This window comes from Megascapheus bottae, chromosome 13 (genome assembly GCF_031878675.1).
Source record: "Megascapheus bottae isolate mThoBot1 chromosome 13, mThoBot2.hap1, whole genome shotgun sequence".
Lineage (NCBI taxonomy): Eukaryota > Metazoa > Chordata > Mammalia > Rodentia > Geomyidae > Megascapheus > Megascapheus bottae.
Window position 1 is genome coordinate 32,512,356 of NC_143521.1, and position 15,885 is coordinate 32,528,240.

General features: G+C 40.6%; 1 protein-coding gene and 1 pseudogene across 1 annotated transcript in view; one reads left to right on the top strand and one right to left on the bottom strand.

The window, feature by feature from the left end:
* Fryl (FRY like transcription coactivator) overlaps positions 1-15,885 on the top strand; it is a 219,448-nt gene that overhangs the window by 10,338 nt on the left and 193,225 nt on the right. The window lies entirely within an intron of this gene.
* LOC150055783 (XRN2 binding domain-containing protein 1 pseudogene) lies at positions 7,608-8,433 on the bottom strand (annotated as a pseudogene).

The window sequence follows — 15,885 nt, forward strand, 5'->3', positions numbered from 1 at the left end:
CTGGATGCAGATTTTGCACTTTTTGTATCTTACTTGGTGAAAAGAACTCAGTTGCTCCCTGTGTCTTTGGATAGGACACGAACCCCATTCAGAAGGACTTCAATTGTCTACCTTTACAATGCCTCCCTCTCCTTATACAGTCACACCACCAGGCAGAATATATGGGTTCAGACAGTTATATCTGATACCTGATCTTTTTACCTGTAATTATTAGCTTTGTTTCTTAACATATGTCCTCTTCATATACCAAAACGTAAGTGGATTGTAGCTTTTTTTTTGAGGCTGGTTTTGTTTTGGTTCTCTGTTCCTCTTCCTGCCCACCCCCAAGGTAATGAGAACTTTAGAAATAGACAATGGAAGCAGTGCTGTCATCTGAATCCTGGTTCCGTTGGTTCAATTCCACAAACATTTACAGTAATATCTATACTGTCAACTTGTTATTTTGCATTGAAGTCTATGAGAGTGCCACAAGTAGCCTCAGATTCCTTATGTAAGTAAAACACAGTAACTCTCTGTAAATGAAGCACCACACATTGTGTTTCAGTAAACAGTAATCTCCTACTTTCCCAAGATATCAACATCATAATTCCTTGGGCCTGTGGAAATTATGTTACCTGGCAAAAAGGAAAGAAGGTGCCAGTAGAATTAAAATTGCTTATCAGCAGACCTTAATATGAGGTTATTTTAGATCAGTAGTTGGGTCTAATGTGATCACTTGGGAAAGTTGAATCAGGAGGCAGAAGAGGCAGAAATCAGCAAGAGTGGCTTGAGAAGGAAATAGGCCATAGTTTCCAGGAGCAGCCTATATATACTAGAGAAGGAGGAAAGGAACTTCCAAAAAGACACATGGCTCTACTGACACTGGAATTTTAGCCTAGTAAGACCCACTTTGGAATTCTGGTCTCCAGATAAATTGGTGTTAAGTGCAAAAACTTGTGATAGCTAGTTATAACAATCATAAGGATTTAGTGCTTCTGTAATACGTGTCAGGTTCTAAATGTTTTCTTCTTAACACAACCTGTTCCACCTACTTCCTAGTTTATTTTATTTATTTATTTCAGAAAGATGGCCTTTTTTTCCTTCAATCCCATAGTCCCACTCCTTCCACTTTTTCTGTCACCTCTGTGTTTTGGTTTGTTTCTCTTCTGTCTCTGTGTTGGAATTATGCCTGGCGCTATCTCTTTTGGGGGATTCACACTGATCTTACTTCCTTTCAGTTATTCACCTTTGGTTCTTCTGTGAGCCAGACACTTTGTATATTTGCAGAAGCTCAGATAATTTTCACTTTAACTCTTTAGAGGCCTGACATGTATGCTTTCTGGCTCATGAGCATTGCTGGTTGTAATGAAATAAAAGAATGGAAGGAGTTGTACCCTGTAGAATTTGGTGTTGGGCAATTAATAAATCATTAAGCTGTTTACCAGTAAAGAACAGGAAACATTAGGACTGTCAGTGGGAGTTACAGTGGTAGGTTTCATGGATGAAAAGTAGAGATGTTATTTAAGATCAGAACAATCTTTGAAGGCTTTCTATAGAAAGGGTATTTGAGCTAGGAACTGGAAGAATTGTTTCAGTAAGTGTATACTAACAGAAGTACAGTTTTCTAGGTTCGTTGTATTTTTTAAGCCTAAAGGCATTTTTTAATTGAATTCTTTATGGTTGAGATAAATTTGTAGGTTTAAATAAATTTATAAACTTCAGCTACAGTAAGTGAATGATACATTTGTCTTTATTTTAGAGAGGTCATGTGCATTACCTTAGTTCCTTGGGTTGCTTTGATCTGTATTACTTTTTATTGTTTTTTGTTAGTTACTGTTTTATTTTAATATTATTAACAAAATCTGTCTTTGTTTTGAAAGGTAGTATAATTTGCGTCATTATTTACCCAAAACACTGACTATGATTACATTTTCTTTCTTTCTTTTTTTTTTTTTTGATCTGTCGTAGAACTTGAACTCTGGGCCTGAGTGCTGTCCCTGAGCTCTTCAACTCAAGGCTACCGCCCTACCCCTTGAGCCACAGTGTCACTTCCGATTTTCTGGTGGTTAATTGGAGAGTCTCATGGACTATAGTGCCTGGGCTGGCTTTGAATCTTGATCTTCAGATCTCAGCCTCCTGAGTAGCTAGGATTATAGGCATGAGCTACCACACCTGCCAATGATTATGTTTTCAAATGGAAGTATCACATGGGCTGTGTAAAGACAATTAAGTTAGACTAACTCGCTTCTTCATAGAGGCGCGAATGCCCAAGACATATAACTGGATTCAGCCTCAGATTTTACAGTATCCCTTGTTGAACAATGGGGATAATGTTGGCTAGATAACCAATCACACAATTAGTTGAATAACACTTTTAAAGGTCGGTGAGTTGGTTGCTCTTGCCTGTAATCCTCGCTACTCTGGAGACTGAGATCTGAGGATCAAGGTTAGAAGGCAGCCTAGTCAGGAAAGTCCCAGAGACTCTTATCTCCAATTAATCACAGAAAAAGGTGAAAGTGGTGCTATTGGTCACGTGATAGAATATGAGTCTTGAGGAAAAAGAGCTCCAAAACAGTGCCCAGACCCTGAGTTAAAGCCCCATGACTGGAGGAAAAAAAAGTTGTCAGTGAATACAATTGGTAACATCTAGATAAAAATTTCCAGCAATATGCTATAATTCATCACGTATCCTTTTGTGATGAAGTGAATGCAGTGGTCGGCGAGGGCTCACATGATGTTTTGATGGATGTGAAGTCTATCCATTCATGGGCTCAGAAACCACAGGAGCAACGTGATTGGATTGAATACAGACCTTGTTGTTGTTGCTGCTGGTACAAGGCTTGAACACAGAGTCCTGAGGTTTTTTTTTTTTTTCCCTGCCAGTCCTGGGATTTGAACTCAGCTTGGGTGCTATTCCTGAACTTTTTGCTCAAGGCTAGCACTCTTACCATTTGAGCCACAGTTCTACTTCCAACTTTTTTCTGAGTAGTTTATTGGAGACTTTCCTGCTTGGGCTGGCTTTGAACCTCAATCCTTTGATCTCAGCCTCCCAATTAGCTAGGATTGCAGGCATGAGGCGCCGGTGCCTAGCAGCTTCAAGCTTTTGTATGGCTTTCTAGCACCCAGCTGGCATTGCACTATTTGAGCCATACTTCTGGTCCTTGATTTGTTGGTTATTGTAATAAATTTGATCTGGTCAAAAGGTAATATAACTTCTAGCAGGTTCACAGAATCACAGTGTAGACTAATAGGAGGGGGAGGAAAGACAGCACTATATATAATCTTCCATTATTCTGTATTATACATAATATGTATATGATTGAGCATATTGTATACTATTCTGAGCTAGAGGTAACATTTCAACATTTATAAAACAGAAAATAGTATGTCAGTAACCACATGGAAAAACTGGAACCCGCATGGTACTGCTTGTGGAAATATAGAATGGTATAGCAGCTGGGGGAAAGACTTAATCATTCCTTAAACAAAATAGTTAAATATACAATTATGTTTCCCAGATATTCTACTCTTAGGCATATTCCCAAGAAATGAGAACAGGTATTCAAGCAAATACTTCAAACCATGGATAACAAAACCAGAAAGGAGATAATTCCATTCAGTGGGCTCCTTCCAAAAACATAATAAATGCTGGTGAGGATACAGAGAAGGAGGAACTGTTGTTCACTGCTGGTGGGAATGTAAAGTAGTCATTTTGGAAAATATTATAAAAGTTCCTCAAAGACTTTAAAAAAAAACTAGCAATCTTACTAAGGGGTATATATATATGAGATCAAATCATTCTGTACCCTGTTTGGTTGGAAGCAATCTAGAAGTTCATTCAGGAATAAATAGTTTTACTTAAAGTAAGCAAAAACAAACAAACAAAAACGAGCCTCAGTAAATACCAATTAAATAGTTTTGAAAGTCCAGAAATGTATCCTTACTTACATTTATGGTTCATGATGTATATATTGATGTGTGTGTGTATATATGTGTATATAGTTTGTATATATATATTATATATATGTACACATCTATCTATCTTTTTTTTTTTGCCAGTCCTGGGCTTGAGCTCAGGACATGAACCCTGTCCTTGGACTTTCTCAAGGCTAGAGCTCTACCACTTGAGCCTCAGCACCACTTCCGGCTTTTTTCTATGTATGTGGTACTGGAGAATTGAACCCGGGTCTTCGTGCATGCTAGGCAAGCACTCTACCACTAGGCCAAACTCCCAGCCCTATCTTTTTTAAAAAGGGTGCCAAGACAATTCAGTGAGGGCAACAATTGTCTGTCTTTCTTTCTAACAATAGTCTTTAAAAAATAGTGCGGAGACAACTGGATATCCATATCAGTAGAATAAATTTGATCCCCTTCTTAACTCCATACACAAAAATTAAGTGCAAGTGGATGATAGAGTTAAATATAAGAGATGAAACTAAAATTCTTAGAAGAAAATGTGGATAAATGTAGTGACCCTGGGTCACACTGAATCTTCTTGACTAAGACACCAAAACCCCAAGAAACAAAATAGTCCATAGGTAAGTTTAATTTCACTAGAACTAAAAACATTTGTGCTTCAAAGGGCATTAAGGTGAAAGTACAACCTACAATACAAGATAAAATATTTGTAAGACATATCTAATAAACGAGTTATTCTACAATAATAAGAACTTTTGCTATTCAGTAAGATAAACTCAGTTAAAATGGTGAATGAATTGATTATTTTTATGGTGAATTATCTCAGTATAAACTTTAAAAAATGAGTCAGATGGAATATATATAGAAGTTTCTAGTCTGCAGGTGAATTCACCCTTGAAACTCTGTAATTTCTCTCCCTTGTACCTTACTGACAAGCTCTTGCGTATTCTTTTAGAGTCTAGGGACTGTTCTTGAGCGTTGGCTAGGCTTCTGCCATTTGAGCCACAGCTCTACTTCCAGCTTTTTAGTGGTTAATTGGAGATAAGAGTCTTATGGTTTTTTTCCTACCAGAGTTGGCTTTGAATTTTGATCCATAGATTGCAGTCTCCTGAATAGCTAGGATTACAGGTGTGAGCCACAGGCTCTCAGCTTTCTTTGTGTTCTTAAAGCTTTAATGGAGTCTCTGGAGCTTTATTATTATTTGGATCCTGTCTTTTTAACTATGCAAATATTGTGGAGTAATGAGCGTGGGTTATATGTCTTTTTTAATTAAAGAATTTATTAATGTTGATTTTTACATCATATTTTAAATGACAAGTTTAACAAACAAGTGTTCAAGAAGGGAATCTCTATTTACAATCACTTAGAACTTAATCAAAATTAGGCTAAGGGTTTGTATGTCATAGAAACATTAATTTATGAAATAAAACATTATGTCTATAGAGTCATAGGTTTTTATGTCTATATACTTATGTTTATATTTCCATTACCATGTCCATACCATTGGGTATGCAGATATTGAGTCCTTGCTCTTGTACTCTTTGGATTTAATAGCCACATATTAAGGATACCGTGCGCCTTTTGTTCCTTAGGTCTTGACTTGTCTCACTCAACATGATTTGCTCTAGATTCATCCACTTCCCTGCAAATGCCATTATTTTATCTTGTCTGTTGGCTATGTAGAATTCCATTGTCTATATATCCATTCATCTGCAGTAGGACATCTGGATTGTTTCCATCGCCTGGCTATTGTGAATAGTGCAGAGATGAACATAGCTGAGCAGGTGTCCTTATCATATCTTGGGTTATTATGTTCAGGGTAGATGCCCAGAAATGGTATGGCGGGATTGTAGGGAAGGTCTATTTTCAGTTCTTTAAGAAACCTCTACACTGCTTTCCAGAGTGGCTGAACTAGTTTATGTTCCCACCAGCAGTGTAGTAGGGTTCCTTTTTCTCCACAACCCTGCCAGCAACTGTCATTGTCTGAGTTCAGAGTCTTGGCCATTCTTTTTGGGGTAAGGTGGTGGTTATATGTCTTTTTATAATCCATGACAATAAAACAGGAAGTTATTCCTAATATCAGAGTCAAATGAATTCTTTTCCTTTTGTCAGTTTTTCCCCCACATCAGAACCATGACTTTCTTGCCTGTCCCCTCCCTGTCAATTTGGTTGTTTTTGTTTCTCATTACATTCAACAGACTGTTGAACTGTTTACCTTACCAGGCTTATAGGTGTGACTGAGCTCCCAGGCTCCAGCTTGGTGAATCTTCTGTGAGAAAATTTTAGATAATAGGACTTTTTTTTTGCCATGAAAATCATACTTTATTGGGGTTTTGTCATAGACAGGAAATTTTCCATGAGATACCTGTGGACAAAGGTGAATTAGACATTAATGTTTTATTTTTCATTTTATAGCAAAATGTTTTAAGCCTCACGAATTTATAAATGATCACAATGGAAAAAAGTAAGGTTGCATTTGAGGAACAGATGTGGCTAACACTCAAACTGTGGTTGGCACTCAACATTTGCTATTTTAATCCTTGCCATAATGCTCTATGGTATTCTGATGGGAGAGAAACAGATCTGAGGTTACAGATGGGAGATCCTGACTTCACTGCGTCTCTCCTTTTTGTTACTAGGGAGAAAATAATGAGAGGTTGCACAGAGTAGCTAGCCCCTGTGAGGCATGCTGCCTCTGGCCTTCATCTTCAGCCATGAATAAGCGCAATCCATGTCTGCCCAACCAGCCCTGCTCCTTACTTCCATTGGCTAGCTTATCCCTATAGTCACCAACAGATTAAGCTAAGCTAGGTACCACAGTCTCATTTACCAGTTTCCTGTACTAAAGCTTGGGACTTACAGTGAGGGGTCCTGTTGTAATAGGTAGACCAGCGCTGGTAATGAAGCCCCTCCTGCTGCTTGCACCTAAAGGTACAGACTTAATGGTGAGAGCACCAAGGCAGCAAGGAATGCACACATTTACAGGGGAATATTAAAAATCCCAAATTTGCAGCATAGCAAGATTGTACACAGTATTTCTTGGGAGAATACACACAAGACACTTGAAGTCTGGAAGATCCAGACACAAGGACAATGTGAGGATTATTCAGCTTCCTGGAAGACTGGCCAAATGAGTTTCCTATCAGTGAACTTCATTTACTTATTATCTGCAGTCTGGGGAATAGAACCCAGAACATCCTTGGTAAGTAAGTGATCTGCCCTTGAGCTTACATCCCCATTCCTCAGTAATTTTCAGAATTAAGGCCAAGTGCTTTTCTGTAGGCTGCCTCTTTCTATGATCTAGCTCATGGCAGCTCAGGCCTATGACTGATTCTTATTCCCTACAAGAAGCTAAGTATGTATTGCTGTAGAGTAGGCATATGGTACAATGGATCTGGTTTGTCTCAGCAGGGAACAAAAAGGCCAAGAAAAAACAAAACAAAACAAAGAAACCCAATTACATAGGTAAACTGTTGAAAAATCCAAATTATTACATCAACCTCAAAAAAGGGGGCTTTTTTTTTTTGCCAGTCCTGGGGACTGAACTGGGGGCCTGAGCACTGTCCTTGTGCTTTCCTCAACGCTAGAGCTCTACTGCTTGAGCCACAGCACCATTTCCAGCTTTTTCTATATATGTGGTACCAAGGAATCAAACCCAGGTCTTCGTGCATGTTAGGCAAGCACTCTACCACTAGGCCAAACTCCCCGCCCTAAAGGGAGCATTTTTAAACAAAGTCTGCTTGCACAGTGCTGAAGTAGGTGATTTAGAAGTACATAAATATACATATCCATGCACACTTTTTTTTTTTTTTTTTTTTTTGCCAGGGCCTGAGCACTGTCCTTGGACTTTTCTCAAGGCTAGAGCTTTACCACTTGAGCCTCAGCACCATTTCTGGCTTTTTTTCTATGTATATGGTACTGAGGAATCGAACCCGGGTCTTCATGCATGCTAGGCAAGCACTCTACCACTAGGCCAAATTCCCAGCCCTCCATGCACACTTCTTGCAACAATAACTACATGAGGAATGTAGACTTTTAAAGGCCCATATAGACTGATTGCCTGCATAGGTTGGCAATACAGGAATCCTGAGAGCTGCCATACTTCATTACCTGGCCTCCTCTCTGCTTGCTGCATTGATGGAAAGGTGATACATCTTGTGCCTTAACTTTGGTGCATTTTCATTAATTCACTTCTGGTTGTAAATTGTGGCAGATCTTCCGCTTCAGTCTCGTCAGCCATTTCTATCACCTGTCTAGAAGGGCTTTATTGTAACTGTGTTCCAGGAAGAGGTGGTTGGCCCGGGCCATGGAGCGGGACAGCAACTAGTGCAGGTGGCTGCCGCTGTCAGACAGGTCCAGGTAGTGCAGGATGAATTCTATAGGGGCCTTCCATGGCTTTTCCCTCTCCCAGTAGGAGCAGAACTGCTCGACAAAGTCAGCCGCCTGCTACACCCCAGAAACACGCTCCCTCACTGCGCCAGCTGCCTTGCTGCCAAAAGTGATAATAGGACTTTTAAATATTTTGCCACCTATCATTACAAGAAAGGCTTTTTTCAAGTGATCGTAGAACAATGGTTCAACTCAAGAAATTTAATGTTATTAATTGTCCTGGGTTGTATTCTCCAAGAAGTAGTGGCTGAGACAAGTATAATTATTGCAGAAGTGAAAGGAGGAAGAAGCAGGCTTGGACTGGTAATGCTTGCCAGCACCAGTCAGCCTTCTAGTCAAGGTGAACCTTAGAGAAGCTCTGTGATAGCCAGAATTCTGCCGCCATCATTTACCAAGGCTGTCTTCAGAAATCCAAAGCCAACTGGCATTCTAGTACTTCAGTGACTGAGATAGGGAAGGATGGTGAGTTTAAGGCCAGCCTGTTCTACATAGTGAGACATTGTCTCATAAAAGAAGTTGAAGCCATCTTGGGTGAAGTGATCAGCTGGAGAATCTCAGTTAACCTTCTTCCTCTCACCTTTTGGATGTGAACAATCCATGCATTTCCTTGTGTGCCATAATACTATCCTTATTCAAATCTATCACTGTCAAAGAATATCCCCTATAGTAAGTTCATCTCCTTTTATGAAAGAAGACCTTCAGGTAACTTTCCTGTGTTTTTCTTTGGTCTGAACCAGGGTGCTCGTCAACCTAGAAAGCAATCACTGGCAAAGGAGGGCCTAATGATTGGTCCAAGGGTGCATGTATTTCACCTGATTCATAGAGTGAGGAAAAAATAAGGGAGGAAAGTCTGCTGTTGTACAATCAGCAGCATTTTGCTGGAGTATCTGTTTCTCTTTTAATGAGAAAGGAACCTTCTGCTGGGCTCTGGTGGCTCACGCCTGTAATCCTACTTACTTGGAAGGCTAAGATCTAAGGATTGAGGTTCAAAACCAGCGCAGGCACTAAAGTCCATGAGACTCTTATCTCCAATCAAGCACTAGAAAACCAGAGGTGGACTGTGGCTCACGTGGTAGAATGCTAGCTTTGAACTGAAGAGCTCAGGGACAGCGCCCAGGCCCATGACCAACCAAAAACAAAAAGGAACTGCCTTTTGTCATTAAGCCAGCTACTTAATTATCCTGTCTTTTGAACTGAATCTGTTCCATTTTTCTTTTTATGGAGTTCACCAATTTTCTGATTTAATAGGATACATTATTGTCTCATCCTCTTCCCAACTGTCTTCCTGGGACTTTTCCATTCTTACTCTTGGATCATTTCCACTGTTTCCTGTGTAGCTCCTGTTAAACTTCATTGATTTTCATCCTGATTTTGTTATAGGACACTTAGTCTAGTTTGATCAGTCATTTATATATAAAAGCCTAGGCCAAAATTATTTTCCTTTGGCAGTTTTTCAGGCACTGCTTTGTCTTCTACAGTTGATTTTAATTTTTAAATTGGATTCTTGCTTCCCTCCCTCCCCCCCCCCAACCCCACATCACACAATTTAAGAATGTTCCTTTCTTGGTAATTGTGATGTTTTATAGAGTTCATTGTGATTTTTCCTTTTCAGGAAGCAAGGGTATGCCATTTCCTCTCATTTTATTGATCATGTCACTCCTGATCTTACTTGATACTCCTTCCCTGTTACCTGTCTTTTTCTTGATATGGTCTTGGCCTCTTTGAAACAGGTTTGTGTGTGGGATTTGTGCATCAGGCAGTATTGGGGCTTAAACTCAGAGCCTCTTAGTTCTTCCCTTCAGGGATGGTACTGTCACTTGAGGCACAGCTCCAGTTTCCTCTGGTCCTTTTTGGTGGACACTGAATGGTCATTCCTTATAGAGCAGATTTGTTGAGAAATTTAGTAGTCATAAGCTTTCTGGACTCTTCCTCAGCTTGGAGAGGGAATCTTGTTATTTAGCTTGAAGTCATTTGCATTTGCTCTAATCTCCTTGGCAGTGGTTGATTTAGACATGGTGACCCATAAGGAAGCTTGCTGGGGGTCTGGTTTCATAATGGGGGCCTGGGTGCTGTCCTTTAGTTTTTGTGCTCAGAGCTAGCATCCTACCACCTGAACCACAGCTCCACTTCTGGCTTTATTTATTTGTTTGTTTGTTTTTAGTGAAGATAGGAATCTTACAAACTTGCCTGGGCTGGCTTTGAACTGTGATCCTCAAATCTCAAGCCTCCTGAGTTCTGGGTTTACAGGTGTGAGACACTGGTGCTCAGCTTTCATTCAGTTCTTTTTTTTTTTTTTTTCTTTTGGTTTAATTTTATTGTCAAAGTGATGTATGGAGGGATTATAGTTAGATACATAAGATTGTAAGTACTTTTCTTATCCAGAATGTTTCTTGTCTGGCGTTTTTATCCCTGCCCATGTTTTTTTCCCACTTCCCCTCCCCTTCCTTTTATTCAGTTTTGAAAGTACACTCCTCTCTGGAAGTTGCCTTGGGAGCACATGATACCTGGCAACGTGATGAAAAACCCTCAACTCGGAATCATCGAAAGGGGAACTCAACTCTAGCTCTGTGCTCCTGCAGTTTTACGCCCATCTTTTTAGTTTTTGAGGTCAGAAATCTTACAGCTATCCCTGTTTTTCTCTGACATATTTCTGCTGCTATTCATTAGAAGGGCTTCCCCCCAGTCCTAGGCTTGAGCTCAGGGCCTGAGCACTGTCCTTGGACTTTCTCAAGGCTAGCGCGTAGATCTACCACTTGAGCCTCAGCACCACTTCTGGCTTTTTTTCTATGTATGTGGTACTGAGGAATGGAACCCAAGTCTTCGTGCATGTTAGGCAAGCACTCTAACACTAGGCCAAACTCCCAGCCTGGGCTTCCTCTTTTAAACTAAACTTATAGGCGGCTTTATATTCTTTCTACTGCTGCCATTCCTGCCCCTGTCACTCCCATTGCCTGTCTGGCTTAGTACAATAGAGCAACACACACCTAGGGAGTTTTCTGCTGAGGACTCAGCAGACACAGGCCAAGTTCCACACCAGCTTCACTTAGGAGGATCTGGGGCAGCAAATAGTTTACAAGCAGAAACATTCTTCTCCTTTCTTCTGTGGATCCTTGTGGCAGTCCACACACAGACACAAAACAGTCTACAAACTAATGGCTTCTTCCACTTTCAGCTGAGGAGAGCTGTAAGCTTGCCTGGATGAGTCTGGAGCCAGCGTGCCCCAGGTATATGGCTTGTAGGCCATATACCAGCCTGTGAGTGTAGCTTCCAGAATCTGTACATGGTATATCTCATTACTGGATCATCCTATTAGGTGGAGCTCAGAGTTCTGACCACTTACAAGGTATTTAATAGCTCCTCCCAGTCCCTTTGTCAAGACAAGTGGATCACTTTTACCCTAAGCCGGGTTGCCTGGTAACACAGTTGACATTCTGCCTGTATGGTTTCCAGGGAACAGAGCTAGCAGAGCCAACTGAATCAAAAAACAATTTCTCATGCTCAGATATGAGTTTTGGTAACACTTCAAGTCACTAATAGCCTGCTCACTAGAGATCTCCTGATTCTGGATTTTTCTTTTTCCTTCCCTCCTCAGTTCTCAGAACAGTAGCTACAATGACTGTTTGTTTAATTTATTTCTTGTTAGTACTAGTGTTTGAACTGAGGCCCCTCTGCTTGTTAGGCAACTCCACCCCTCAGAGTGGAGTTTTTTTTTTTTCTTCTTATTTGCCAGTCCTGGGCCTGAATTCAGGGCCTGAGCACTGTCCTTGGGTTTTCTCAGGGCTAGCGCTGAGAACACCACTTCTGGCTTTTTCTGTGTATATGGTACTGAGGAATCAAACCTAGTACTCTGCCATGAGGCTACACTCTTGGCCCCAGAGTAACCCTTTAAAATGGTTGTCAGCTTACATGATTTTCTATCGAACTCCACTGTGGCTCTGCACTTTTCCAAGTGCAGCTGTTGGTAGCTTCTGCCTGAGTGGGTACTCATCATCTCTCCAACCCCTTTTCCTACCATTTCCTTGCTCACCTGTTGAACAGTTTGTTGCTTTAATGTGCCAGGTGTCTTTCAGAGTCTGTAGACAGTTCCCCATGGCTGGGCTATTCTCCCCTTGTCCCACTCATGAGTCCTTTCTACTTTCTCTTTCATAGCTGTCTTTACATACCTAATAGTTTACCTGTTATCTCTATTGTGCTGGCTCCATGAAGGCTAGATGCTTCGAATGTTGTGTTGGTTGGTACATCTCAACTACTTAGGTCAGTCAGTGCTGGACACCCAGCTGATGCAGCATGGTGTGTCTGTCTGTGTGTATTTGAATAATATAAACATCTGCTTCCAAATTTTGGATAGAGGCCAGCAGGCCAGGGCTGAGACCCAAATCTGGGCAGTTGTAGTGTTTTGTCAGGAAGAGGAAAGAGATCCAGGCCAGGGACCCACATGTCCCCTACCCAGAATGGCTGTTGGCCAGAACTATGTCATGTTATCTTGGCCAGCTACAAGGAAAGCTGGGAAATTAATTTTTAGGTAGGTGTTGGTACTCTTTTCTCAGTCCTATTCCTAAAGGAGGAGGAATGGATGCCAGATTATAATTTGATGCCTGATACTTTAAATAAGTGAGCACTCATAGAGAGCTTTCTTTATGTTAAGTATTTTAAAGCAATGAATTTTCTTGAAATCCTCTTTAAGAGGATTTAATAAGCAAACAGTACTAAGGCTTGCCTTTGACAGGACTTATCTATGAAATATTAATACAGATGTTAATTTTGATTTTCAAACAGTGTCACCCCTTTGTTTTGATGACATTGTGGAAGCAATGTAAATTCAAGGTAGCAGAAGCAGGGCTTAAACAAAAACAAAAACCTATTAGAATTCAAGACTTATGAATTGTTTTATCATCTTGTTTCATTATTTTTCCTTTTTTTTGGCCAGTCCTGGGGCTTGAATTTAGAGCCTGGGCACTGTCCTTGGGCTTTCTCAAGGCTAGCACCCTACCACTTGAGCCACATCACCACTTCTGGATTTTCTGTGTATGCAGTACTGAGGAATTGAACCCAGGGCTTCCTGAATGCTACCACTGGGGCATGCTCCTGACCCCCGTTATCATTTAACTAAAGTTAACAAAATGATCTTTGATAAAACCCCCAAATCTAACTCTTTCTATATCAAGAAAAAAGATTATGGATTCACATATGATTTTTAATCTCCACAAAATATTAACAAATGTGAATAAAAATAAGTTTTTTTTTTTTTTTTTTTTTGCCAGTCCTGGGCTTGAGCTCAGGGCCTGAGTACTGTCCTCGGACTTTCTCAAGGCTAGAGCTCTACCACTTGAGCCTCAGCACCACTTCCGGCTTTTTTCTGTATGTGGTACCAAGGAATCAAACCTGGGTCTTCATGCATGCTAGGCAAGCACTTTAACCACTAGGCCAAACTTCTGGCCCCTTTTTTTTTTGGTCATGAAGCTTGAACTCTGGGCCTGGGCACTGTCCCTGAGCTTTTGCTCAAGGGACACTTGCTCTAACACTTTGAGCCACAGCGCCAGTGCCACATGTAGTTTTTTAGTTGTTAATTGAAAATAAGAGGCTCATGGAGTTTCCTGACAGGGCTGGCTTGGAGCTGAAATCCTCCAGATCTTAGCCTCCTGAGTAGCTAGGATTACAGATGTAAGCCACCAGCACCCATCCATAAAATAAGTTTTAAAGCAATATGCTTCCTAGCCTGCTTATTCTAGCATCTGGTTTACTAAAGCATAAAGTAGTTTATATTGCTTACATTGCAGGGGTCTGCCTGGGCTCCTGCAGGCTGGGGGTTCTCACTTGGGGCTACTCGCATAACTGGTTTGGGCTTGACCAGGAGGCATTAGTCAGCTGGGTCTCCTGTCGGTTGAGAGTTCTCTTCTTGTAGTCTCTCCACAGGGTGGCCTCAGAGAAGCAGGATTCCCAAGGAAGCCCTGGGGCTTCAGAATGGTGTCTCTGGAGACCCTTGTGGCCTTTTCTGATATGCTTCCGAAGTCATCCTCACTTCTGTTGCAGTCTCTGAAGGTTTCCCCAGAACCAGCCCTGGGAAGGGAGGGGCCACAGCTCCTCCTTGTCTGGAAGGAGGTGCATCAGAGAATTTGTAGACCTGTATTAAAACCACTGCACGGCTCTTCTACTCACTGTTAACTGTCAAAATGAGAGCAGGTAGCTCTATAGAAATCCAGGCCTTTTGAGAAGAAGGATGTGCTAGCTAGCAAGCCGTGGCATCTCATTGTGTTAGTTACTTTGGCACTGCTCTGACAAAATTCCTGACATAAACAACTTATGCAAGGAAGGATTTATTGTGCTCACAGTTTCAGAAAGTTTACTCCTGTCACTTGGCCCTGTGTGCTGGGGCAGAACATCATTTGGGAGGAGCCTTGGCACAAGAGGTTTTTTTTTTTACCTCATTTAACATAGGAAGTGTAGAAAGAGGAAGGGAATTGGGACCAGGTATAATCTTCCAGGGCCAGCTTCAGTAACCTGCCTGCCAGCTAGCCCTACCTCTCAATCCCAAAGTAACACCACCAGCTGGAGACCAAGAGTTCAGCTCATTGTCTATAGGGGACATTCATAGCCGAATAAAGCACTTGTGGGGATTTTTTTTTTTTTTAAATTCTGTAAGCTTTGTAGACATTGGGGATGAAAGAAAAACTTTTGAAGGGAAAAGAAGAAAGGAAAATGAGCCTTTAAAATGAGAAATACCATACATATCATAAAAAGATGCCGAAGTCTGTTGATATTTATTTGTTCAGAGTTACTGTGCTATGCAAGGAGTCTCAAAGAATCTTAGAGGCTGGAACAGCAAACAAAGTCGACACATTAGTTGCAGATGCCTGATTTTTAAAAAAGGCATCAAAACATCTAACTAAAAGCTGTAATAACATCTGACACAGCTATAAAATGCAAGTGAGGCATGGTGGTATACTCCTGTAATTCTAACCCTCAGAAGCTAAAGCAGGAGGATCACAAAAGAAGGCCTGCCTGGGTTACGAAAAACAAACAAATACGGACTGGAGGGAAAAACCAGGAGATCCAGGGACAGGGTGACATTGTCCAAAAAAGAAATGTACTCATAATTTGACTTACTTAACTCTAATCTCTCTGTATATCACCTTTATAATAGCAATTAAAAAAAAACAAAAATTTTTCATTGGTGGCATTTGAAACCATTGCAGGACTAAAATCTTTCACTTGAAGTAATGTTAACTTTTTAAAATCCTTCCTATACTTAATCTAATTATAGGCATCATTTTAAACCACGAAAGATTTTCATTATATTAACCACAGTTAATATAATAACCACTTCAAAAGATTGCTTATACAAGTTTATTATGAAATCCGTAATATCTCCTATCCTGTTATATAGTATAAAATCATGTGATTTGCACTCAATATAAAAAATAAGTGTTTTTTTTTTTTCTGGATGCCAGTGGCAAATGCCTATAATCCTAGCTAATTAGGAGGCTGAGATCTAAGGATCTCAGTTCATATCTAGCATAAGCAAAAAGATCTGTGAGACTCACATTTCCATTTAACCACCTTAAAAAGCCAGAAGTGAAGCTGGGACTCAAGAGGTAGAAC